The sequence below is a fragment of the Hippopotamus amphibius genome, chromosome X, assembly GCF_030028045.1.
Source record: "Hippopotamus amphibius kiboko isolate mHipAmp2 chromosome X, mHipAmp2.hap2, whole genome shotgun sequence".
NCBI lineage: Eukaryota > Metazoa > Chordata > Mammalia > Artiodactyla > Hippopotamidae > Hippopotamus > Hippopotamus amphibius.
The window spans coordinates 94,495,832-94,505,995 of record NC_080203.1 but is presented as its reverse complement, the minus strand read 5'-3'; positions in this window follow the sequence as shown (position 1 = coordinate 94,505,995).

The window sequence follows — 10,164 nt, the reverse complement described above, 5'->3', positions numbered from 1 at the left end:
CTGTCTGGCCCTAGTCTTGTGACTCCAGGAGTGTCCACACCCTTCAGTGTGACCCCAGAATTTTCCACACCAAAGTCAGTTTGTCCACAGAGGTGTATGTACCCCAGACCACGTGTGCCCAGTATAGTACATACTTTAGTCTGAGTGACTCCTGGAGTGTTTCCACCCCAGTCTGTGATGACATGAATATTTATTCTTGTCTTTGTGACCCCAGGCTTTCCACAACACAGCCTGTGTTACCCCCAAAGTGTACATGCCCTGGTCAGTTTGCAGGTTTGTCAATTGCTTAGACTGTGTAACAACAGTGGGTGTCCATTCCCCTGTCACTGTAACCCCAGGGGTTACCACACCTCAGTCATTGTCACCACCAATGGTGTCTACAGTGTAGTCCGTGTTACCACAGGAGGATATACACTCCAGTCTGTGCAACACGTGGAGTATTCAAAACACAGTCTGGGTTGGGGGGGGGAATGAACTGGGAGATTGGGATTGCCATATATACATTACTAATAAGAAATAGCAAATTGTACACTTTAAATATATGCAGTTTATTGTATGTCAATTGTATCTCAATAAAAGTTCTTAAAGAAAAAAAACACAAAACAAAACAGTCTGTGTGACCCCATAAGTGTGCATATCCCAAAGCTTCCAACCACAGAGTTGTGAAGACTCCAGTCTATTTGACCACAGGGATGCCCACTGCCAAGTACGTCAGCCCACATTCCAGTCTGGGTGACCTCACCAATGGTATATGCCAGCTTTTGTCACCACAGAAATGTCCACCCCCTCTTTGTGACCCAGGAGTCTCCAGACCCCAATGTGTGTCTTGAGGGGAGCAGGGCATCCCTGCTATGTTACAAACACACCCCTGCTGTGTTACAACACACCCCTAGTCTGTGTTACAAAAGCATTGTTTGTTTACACGCCAGTCTGTCACCGTTGGCTTTCCACCTGCCAGTCAGTGTCCCCTAGGAGTGATCGTTCCTCAGCACTTGAAACACCGAGAGTGTCCACACCCCAGTGTATGTAACCCCAGAAGGACCCACAGTCAGCCTGTGTTTCTCCTTCTCCAGAAGGGTCTATACAATAGTCTGTGTGACCCCAGGATGATCAACTTTCTGTGTGACCACAAGAGTGGCCACCACCTAGTCCGTGTGTCCCCAGGATGGTACACCCTTGGCTGTGTGATCAATGAAGTCTCTATGCCCTGGGATCTGTGACCACCAGGGTGTCACTCTCCAGCCTGCAATTCCAGAACCTTCTACCTGGTGTGGGAGTGAGGAGTATCCCCACCTCAGTCTCTGTGGCCCTACAGGCTCGTTCACTATATCGTCCCTGTCATCCTAGGAGCAGCTGAACTCCGGTCTGCATGATGCCACAAGTGTCCACATCCCAACCAATGTGAGCAGAGGGGTGTCTACACTCTAGTGCATGTGACCACAAACATGTCCTCCCCTTGTCTTTGTGACCCCAGGTGGGCCCAGTGGGTTTTACCCTGGCTGTGTCCGCATCCCAATGTTTGACTACAGAAACATCCATGGCCAAGCCTCTGTGACCCCCAGGAGTGTCCACCCCACAGTCAGAGTCCAGGAGTGGCAACAGCTTAGTCAACGTGACTTCAGGAGTTTCCACAGCACAGTCTCAGTGGCACTGTGAGTGTGCACATCTCCAACTGTGTGATCACAGAGGGGTCCACACTCTAGTCCCTGTGACCCAGGAATGTCCACCCCTAAGTTTTGGTGGCAGAAACAATGTCCAATCTCGACTCAGTGTCCAATCTCACATACTGGCTACATGGCCCAATATTGTCCAAACCCCACAGTCTCTGGCGCAGCGTGTCTACACCCAGCGCCTGTGGCCTCAGGAGGGTGTGCTCCCATCAGTGTGACCACAGGAGTATGACACTCCCGTGCCTGTGACTGCTGGTGGGTCTACAGTCTGGGTGACCCAGGGGAGGGGAGGATACCCCCCCCCAATCTGTGTGACCAAAGGAATCTCCATGCCTCTGTGTCTGTGACCACAGGGGCGTTGGTCTGCCATTCAGTGTGACTAGAGTAGAGGAATGCCCACACCAAATTTGGTGTGACCACACCAGTGTCCATCCCCATCTGCCTGTCCTGAGAGGCATCTCTGCTTCGGTTGCCGTGATTCCAGCAGAGGCCACACTACAAGCAGCATGACTGCAGAGATCTCCACAGCCAAGCTTATGATACTCCAGCAGTGTCCACGCCACAGTCATTTGACTGCAGTGGCTCCCAGTGTATGTCCTCAATCATGTCATTGTCCCAGTCTGTGTGACCCCAGGAGTGTCCAGACCCCAAAGTTTGTGACTCTTAGGGTGTCCAAAGTTGAGCCTGTGTGAAACCAGGAGGTACCAGATCATAGTCCATGTGATTCCAGGAGTGTCCACACACCAATCTGTAGGACTCTAGGAGAACACATCCCAGCCCAAGAGACTTCAAGAGTGGCCGCACCCTTCCTGCATGACCTCAGCCATGCCCACATCCCTAGAGCCTCCACATTCAGGTATGTGACCCCAGGAGGTCCACATCCCAATCAGTGTGACCCCAGGACTGTTTACACCCAAATCTAGTGACCTTGTGAATGTCTACACCCTCATCTGTTTGATCCCAGGAGTGTCCACACCCCAGGCTATGTGACCCTGAGAGGATCCATACAGTGTGACCCCAGAAGGCATTACATCTAGAGAAAGAGTGATCCAGACAAAAGGCGGAAGCCTGTGCAAAGGCCCTGAGGCAGGAGCATACCTGGCACATTTGAGGTAGAGTGAGGAGACCATGTGGTGGGATCAGAGTGAGCAAGGGGGCGAGTGGCAGGAGGTGAGGTCAGAGAGGTGACGGGGGCCTGGTCCTGTAGGGCCTCTCTGGCCACAGGGAGGACTTCGGCTTTTTCTCTGAGAGAGATCTCAGAGCAGGGGTCTGAGCAGAGGAGGGTGTGGGCTGACTTGGATTGTAACAGGACCCTCTGGCGACTGTGAGGACAGACTGGAGTCCTTAAGTCAGATCAGAGATCAGTCTGAGCCATGGAGGGCAGGGGGCCCAGGGGCCAGGACCATAACCCTTTGACAGGCTTCCCCAGGGGGCTGTTCATTCTCTCTGGGGCACATGGTAGCCCTCCTCCTGTTCCCCAGAAACACAGGATATGTTGGGGAGAAATCATGGGGATTGAGTGAAGACAACCTCACTGTGGGACCTCAGGCCAGCCCTGCCTTTCCCTGGGCCCTGGCTTTCCACCTTTAGCAGATGAGTATAATATATAATTCTTGCCCTACCAATCTCTCCAGCATCTCTACTCTACTCACCTATTCTTTCCAACCACACCAGCCCCCTTGATGTTCCTCAATCACACCAAAGCATTATTCCCACCTCAGGGCCTTTGCACCTGCTGTTTCCCCTCTGCTTGAACACTCTATCCCAAGATATGTATGTTGTTCACAGTTACATGACTGCCCCCTTCGTTGTTTTTTGTTTTGTTTTGTTGTTTTGTTTTTTTAAATTTTTTGGCTGCATTGGGTCTTCATTGCTGCTTGTGGGCTTTCTCTAGTTGCGGCTAGCGGGGGCTTCTCTTGTTGTGGAGCACGGGCTCTAGGCACGTGGGCTTCAGTAGTTGCAGAATGCAGGCTCAGTAGTTGTGACTCGAGGGCTCTAGAGCTCAGGCTCCTTAGCTGTGGTGCATGGGCTCAGTTGCACTGGGGCATGTGGGATCTTCCCAGACCAGGGCTCAAACCCGTGTCCCCTGAATTGGCAGGCAGATTCTTAACCACTGTGCCACCAGGGAAGTCCCCACTTCACTTTTTTTTTCTCTGCTTAAAGATCATCTCCTCAGGAAGTCTTCCTTGATTATCCAAAATAGCACCTCTGTATCCCTGCATCCTGCTTTGTTTTTCTTCATAGCACTTAGTGCTTCCTAATAGTATATTACATATCTACTTGTTGAGTCAGCCAGGGCCCTGCGGTGGGGGTGGAGGGATACAAAGCACACAGAGGTGGAATTTTGAAGAGACCTGAATGAAGGGACCATTACAGAGGTGCAGAGAGGATTCAGTAAACCAGTAAAGTTGCTGAGCTACCCAGGGACTGACATCAGAGAGATGCTGCCAACATTCCTAGGCCTGAAGGGGCAGGAAAGAGAAAGTGTTCTTGAAACCCAGGAGAAGCTGGAACCCAGCCACAGCCAGTGAACACCTGGCTTTCTCTGTCCTTGCATTGTCCTACCAGGGTCTCTCATTGGCCAACCCAGCTGGACGCCAGGTGGGGCAGAGCATGGCTGATGAAGTCCACACAGGAACACAGGGCAGGACGGGGAAGGAGGGAGGATGGATTGGGGGAGGTACAAATAGAATATCCAATATGTTTAGTGTTTTCCATTGCCTATTGAATAATACCGAGCACTGGAAGTCCCTGAAGACAGGTGTTTGTGCCTGTTGTGTTCTCCTCTGTGTTTTTAGTACCTAGAGCACACTTAATAAATACTTGTTGAAAGTATAAATGAAACAAAATAATAGATATAAAAGTATAATGCAAAAGTGAAAGGATGAGCCACAGACTGGGAGAAAATATTTTCAAAATGCATTATCTGACAAAGGATCAGCATCCAGAATATATAAAGTATTCCCACAATTCAATAGTAAGAAAACCAACAACCCAATTTTAAAAAGTGGGGAAAAGATTTGAACACACACTGCACCAAAGAGGAAATACAGATGGCAAATAAACATGTGAAAAGATGTTCAACATCACTAAACATTAGAGAAATGCAAATTAAAACCACAATGAGATAGCACTATACACTTATTAGAATGGCAAAACTTAAAAAGACTGAGCATACAAAGTGTTGGCGAGGCTGAAACTCTCCTATGGTACTGGTGGGGTTGTTAAATGGTTAAGTCACTTTGGAAAACAGTTTGGCAGTTTCTTATAAAGTGAAACATACACCCACCACACAACCCAGCAATCCCGCTCATAGGTATTTATCCAAGAAAAATGAAAACTTATGTTTATCCAAAAACATATACACAAATATCCATAACAGCTTTGTTTGCAATCACCCCAACCTGGAAACAACCCAAATGTCTTTCAACTGCTGGCAAATAAACTGATACATCCTTACTTACCACTCAGCAGTGAAATGCAACCTGCTGATGCATCCAACATAGATGACCCTCAAATGCCCTAGGCTAAGTGAAAGAAGCCCGAATATCAAGGCTGCATAGTGTCCAGTTCTGCCTATATGGCATTCTGGAAAGAGCAAAACTATGGGGATAACACACAGATTAGTGGTTGCCAGGGAGGGGTTGGGGTGGAGGGAGGGGCTGACTTCAGTGTGGCCATACAAAGAACTATTTTGAAGTGAGAGAACTTCTCTCCTACTAGTGGCAGTTAACCAACTAGTTTTGTCTGTCAAGCCTCAGAGAACTGTATGCTACAAAGGAGACATTTTACTGTATGTACAATATACCTCAGTAAATGTGACTATTTTTTTTAAAGCGGTAAGGAATTATATGTCTACAAGAAAGGCTGTGATCTTGCCTGTTGTCATTCCTCCTCTCCATCTGGTTTCTGCACAGGCACGTCTCAGAAATGCAACAGAGGAAAAGGAGGAGCCATAGCCATCCTGCCGCAGCTCAAGGTGGCGCTTGGTTTGCTGACTGTTAGGACCTGAATTGTGTCCTCCTACAAATTCATATGTTGGGGCCCTAACCCCCAATGTGACTGTTTTGGAAGATGGGGCCTTTACAGAAGTCATAGTTAAATGAGGTCATGAGAGTTGGTCCTAATCCAATAGGACTGGGGATCTTATAAGAAGAGGAAGAGACACCAGTGAGCTCTTTCCATGCACACGTGCACAGAGGAAAGGCCATGAGGACACAGTGAGAAGGTGGCCATCTACAAGCCAGGAAGAGATGCTTCACCAGAAACCAACTCGCATGGCACCTTGATTTTGGACGTCCAGCCTCCAGAACTTTGAGGAAATGTGTCTGTTGTTTACGCCACCCAGTCTGTGGTATTTTGCTATGGCAGCCCTAACACACTGAGCAAACTAATACATTGCCTCTCAGTTTCAGATCTGATGCCAGGAAACTCATTTTGGCCATGTGTGAGGGCAGCAGGCATTCAAGTGAAAGAAGGAAAATTCAGCACATCCTCCTTGTCTAGTCGAAGGGGTCCCTGAAGCTCAGAGAGGGGATGTGTAGCCCAGAGAAATGCAGGGTGAAATCCACAGCACCCCCACAGGTCAGATTCTGAGGGCTGTATCCACAGGACATCCTCAGCCACACTGCAAGATGAGTAAGAATTGTTTGGGGCAATAAAAAAAAATTTTTTTTAAAGAATTGTTTGGGGAGCTTCCAGAAATGCTCTAAGTCTCCTTTAAAAGCCCCACCCAAACCTGGTTCCTGCCAGGCTGTTCTCCCACAGAACACGTATGCAGTTTAGAGCCATTGGTGCTGTGGTTTGGGAGAGTAGCCGTAATGGTGTCGTCTCAGGCTTGGTGGCAGCCCGAGGTTAAGGACAAATGTCTGAATCCCTCTAGGTGGCAGGGGCTGGGGAAAGCCAGGGTGGATCATAGATCACAGACCGCATCTCACAAGAAAGTTCTGGCAGATGCGAGAGATGAAAGTAATTACCAGCCAGGCAAGGTTGGTGAATGAAAGCTTCCAAGGGTAATTGGGTGTGCACGGCCATGTGGACGAGTATGCACACGTGTGCATTCCAGCATGGGTGAAATTATTTGCATGGTGTGCTTATGTCTGTGTGGTACACGTATGTGCATTCAGGCTTTGCTGATTTGGGTGCGGGTGTGTACGTGCATTACACAGGTGCAGGTGTGCATTCTTGCGGAGATGCTAGGGTGCAGATGAGCCCAGCAGGGCCACAGGGGCCTGTACCCTGACCGGGGTGTTTGTGAAAAGCAATAGTGTACACGCACCAGGATGTGCTTACACGTGAGATTCCACATTCAAACCCCTATCACCACGGGTGCAGGCCTGAGTGTTTGTGTCTGTGTGTGTATGTATGTACCCCAGGGTGCACATGCGTGGCTGTGCGTAAGTGCACAGATGCAGAGGAGCCCATGGGCCCAGGCTTGTGTGTCTAGTGTCCGTGCTTGTGCAACCCAGGTGCCCGTGCATTTGCCAGTGTGATTGACCAGGTGCACACGTGGGGCTGGGCCTGGGTGTCAGTAAGCACACGCCCCTGAGAGCCTGGGCCTGGGCATGTGTGCAGGCATGGCTGCAGTTATTTCCATTGGCCTGGGCCTGACTGTCTGTGCTCATGTCCCCCTGGGGGCCTCACGAATACACACGTGTGTTTGTAGGGACGCAGAAGTGCCCAGGAGCCTGGACTGTGGTGTCTGTGGCACCTGTAAATACGTGTGTGCACAGTCCATCAAGAGGAATGGATAAAGAAGATGTGGCACATATATACAATGGAATATTACTCAGCTGTAAAAAGGAATGAAACTGGGACATTTGTAGAGACATGGATGGACCTAGAGACTGTCATACGGAGTGAAGTGTGTCAGAAAGAGAAAAACAAATATCGTATAGTAACACATATATGTGGAATATAGAAAACTGGTACAAATCAACCAGTTTGCAAGGCAGAAATAGAGACCCAGATGTAGAGAACAAACATATGGACACCAAGGGGGGAAAGCGGGGAGGGTTGGAGGGGAATGAATTGGGAGATTGGGATTGCCATATATACATTACTAATAAGAAAAAAAATACCAAATTGTACACTCTAAATATATGCAGTTTATTGTATGTTAACTGTATCTCAATAAAAGTTCTTAAAAAAAAAAGTGTGTGCACAGGTGCATATTGGTCCGTGGGCCCTGTATAAATGTGCGTGTGTGTGTCTGTGTGTGTGTGTGTGGATGGGTGTGGGTGTGCCCACGGTCCTGGGCCTCAGTATCTTTGCATGTACACCTCTGGGGGCTCGTGCTCATGTGTGTTTCATGTGTGGATGTGGGCCTGGGTCAGGGCATGTGTGTATGTGTATCCCTAGGGGCCTATTCATGGCATGTGCTCAGGTGTTCAGATGTGCCCATGAGCTTGGATCTTGGTGTCTCTGCACGGCTCCTTGGGGACGCACGTATGGCATCTGTGTGGGGGATGGGTGTGCTGCTTCCGTTCCATCTACACTCGGCTGGGGATTATAAGAGAAACCAAGAAAGGTGCTTTCTCTAGGAATCCAGTTTTCGGCAGAGCCAGGGGAGTGGAATTCAGGACCGTTTGGCTTTTCTCCAAACCTGTTACTTGGGACAAAGCTAGAGCCGGGAAACCATGCCTGCCTTCATTCAGCCAAGGTGAGCTCAGTGCTGGGCTCTGGCAACCTGCAGACGATGTGACCAGACTCCAGACTCCAGGAGAGATGAGCAATGCTTATAAGCCTCCATGATACGAAGCAGAAGTGCCAGCAAGCTGCTCAGAGCAGGGAGAAGAGACTCAGGTAAGGCTTCCCAGAGGGTGGGGTAGGAAGGTACAGGGCAGAGAGCCCAGGGCAAGGGAGGGCCTGGACGTGCAGGGACAGGAAAAAGGAGACAGAAGTCAAGGCAAAGGGCTCGACTCAGAAGTCCAAGGCCTAAGAGTGGGACAGCAGTGTCCGTTCAGTCAGGAAGCCGCGTCTGGCTCTCTCATGGCTTGTAGGAGACCAAGAGGCCAGGCCTAGGAGGGGCCTAGAGATGAACGAGGTTGGTGGGTGGGGGAGTTGTTGATCTGTCCCTGGAATGGGCAGCTTACACTTAGGAAGCTGTTTAGGGTTCCATAGGCCACTGGGGTCCGGGTAAGCCACCCGCCCTTCCCGGGCTTCAGTATTCTTTGCTGTCAAATGGCTCGTCTGCTTGCAGCCCAGGCCCAGGGAAGCATTTAGCCTGAAAGAGTAGCCCACAGACAGTGAGCAGGCAGAAGAGCTGCCCCCCAGCATTGGGCCACTGTCCTGTTCCTCTGCTGCCTTTGAGTCTCCACGCCCTTCCCCCCAGGGCAAGGCTCGGAAATGGGCTGAGGGAGCCGTGCCCACTGGCCTGTCAACAGCAGGGAGGTCAGGCCTGGTGGGAAGCCACCATGGCCTAGGAGGGGCAGCTCCACCACCAGCCCTAATCCCTCGCCAACTTGCCCAGGCAAAGAGAGGGGAGGCACAGGGACCCACGACCCTCCTCCAGGCTCTGGTTAGACAAGAGATACTGCTGCTCCTGAATTCCAAGTCTGACCCAGATGTACAGCAGGTTTGCAGAGAGCAGAGAGGTCTCCCTTCCAGTCTCAGCACCCTAGCCCTGCACAGCTTCACTCCAAAAAACCCCCTCAGGTGTAGTGTCAGGGCTTTCCTGTGCCCCCACCTCAACCCCAAGCCAATCGCTTTCTTCTAGATCCTTCTAGAAGGAGGTCACAACTACTGACTGTGTAGCATCAGGCGGCAGCAGACCACTGTACACAGCTGGACAGGCTGTGCCCCAACCAGGGACACCCGGCCAAGGAGGAAAATGGGGACAGAAATGCAGCCTGGGCTCCTCTTGCATCCCTGGGCCGTGGCCTGGGGCCATGTCCATCAGGAGGCAGGGGTGTCCTCTCCTGAAGTTCACAAACATTCTATGTGATCTAGTGGCGCCCCTCAGCGTCCAGGTCTTGAAAGCAAAGAAGTGAGGAGAGAGGTGAGTCAGTGAGAGGATATAACACCGGGGGCTGGGTATGCCTCAACCCAGGATGGCCTCTGAGCTAGAAAAAGTCTCAGCCAATGTCTAGTTCAGCCCTATACATTGTTGGGAAAAACTGTGGAAGGGCTTTTTAATGGGCAGAACTATTCCCAGGTGTCGTTTCAATGGAACCCTGGTGTGTCTAGGGGACCTTTAGGGCTTATCAGACCCATAGGGGCAGCACCCTTGTCTCTGGCTGGGCCACTTTGAAACTCTGTAGCAAGTGAATTCTGTCCTGTTGAGATACCAGTGATTTTTGCCCTGTAGAAAGGATGATTCCAAATAACCCAGTGCATCAATGGGCAAATCATCTATATATGTTTGTTCTGCAGATTCTCCTTTGAGCTGATTGTAACGTCTTTGTTCTCTCGTTAATAAAAGCCCTAAGTAAAATCTTTGACATGTTTTCACTTTATATGTGTATGAGTCATGATGTTACCATTTTGGAAATTT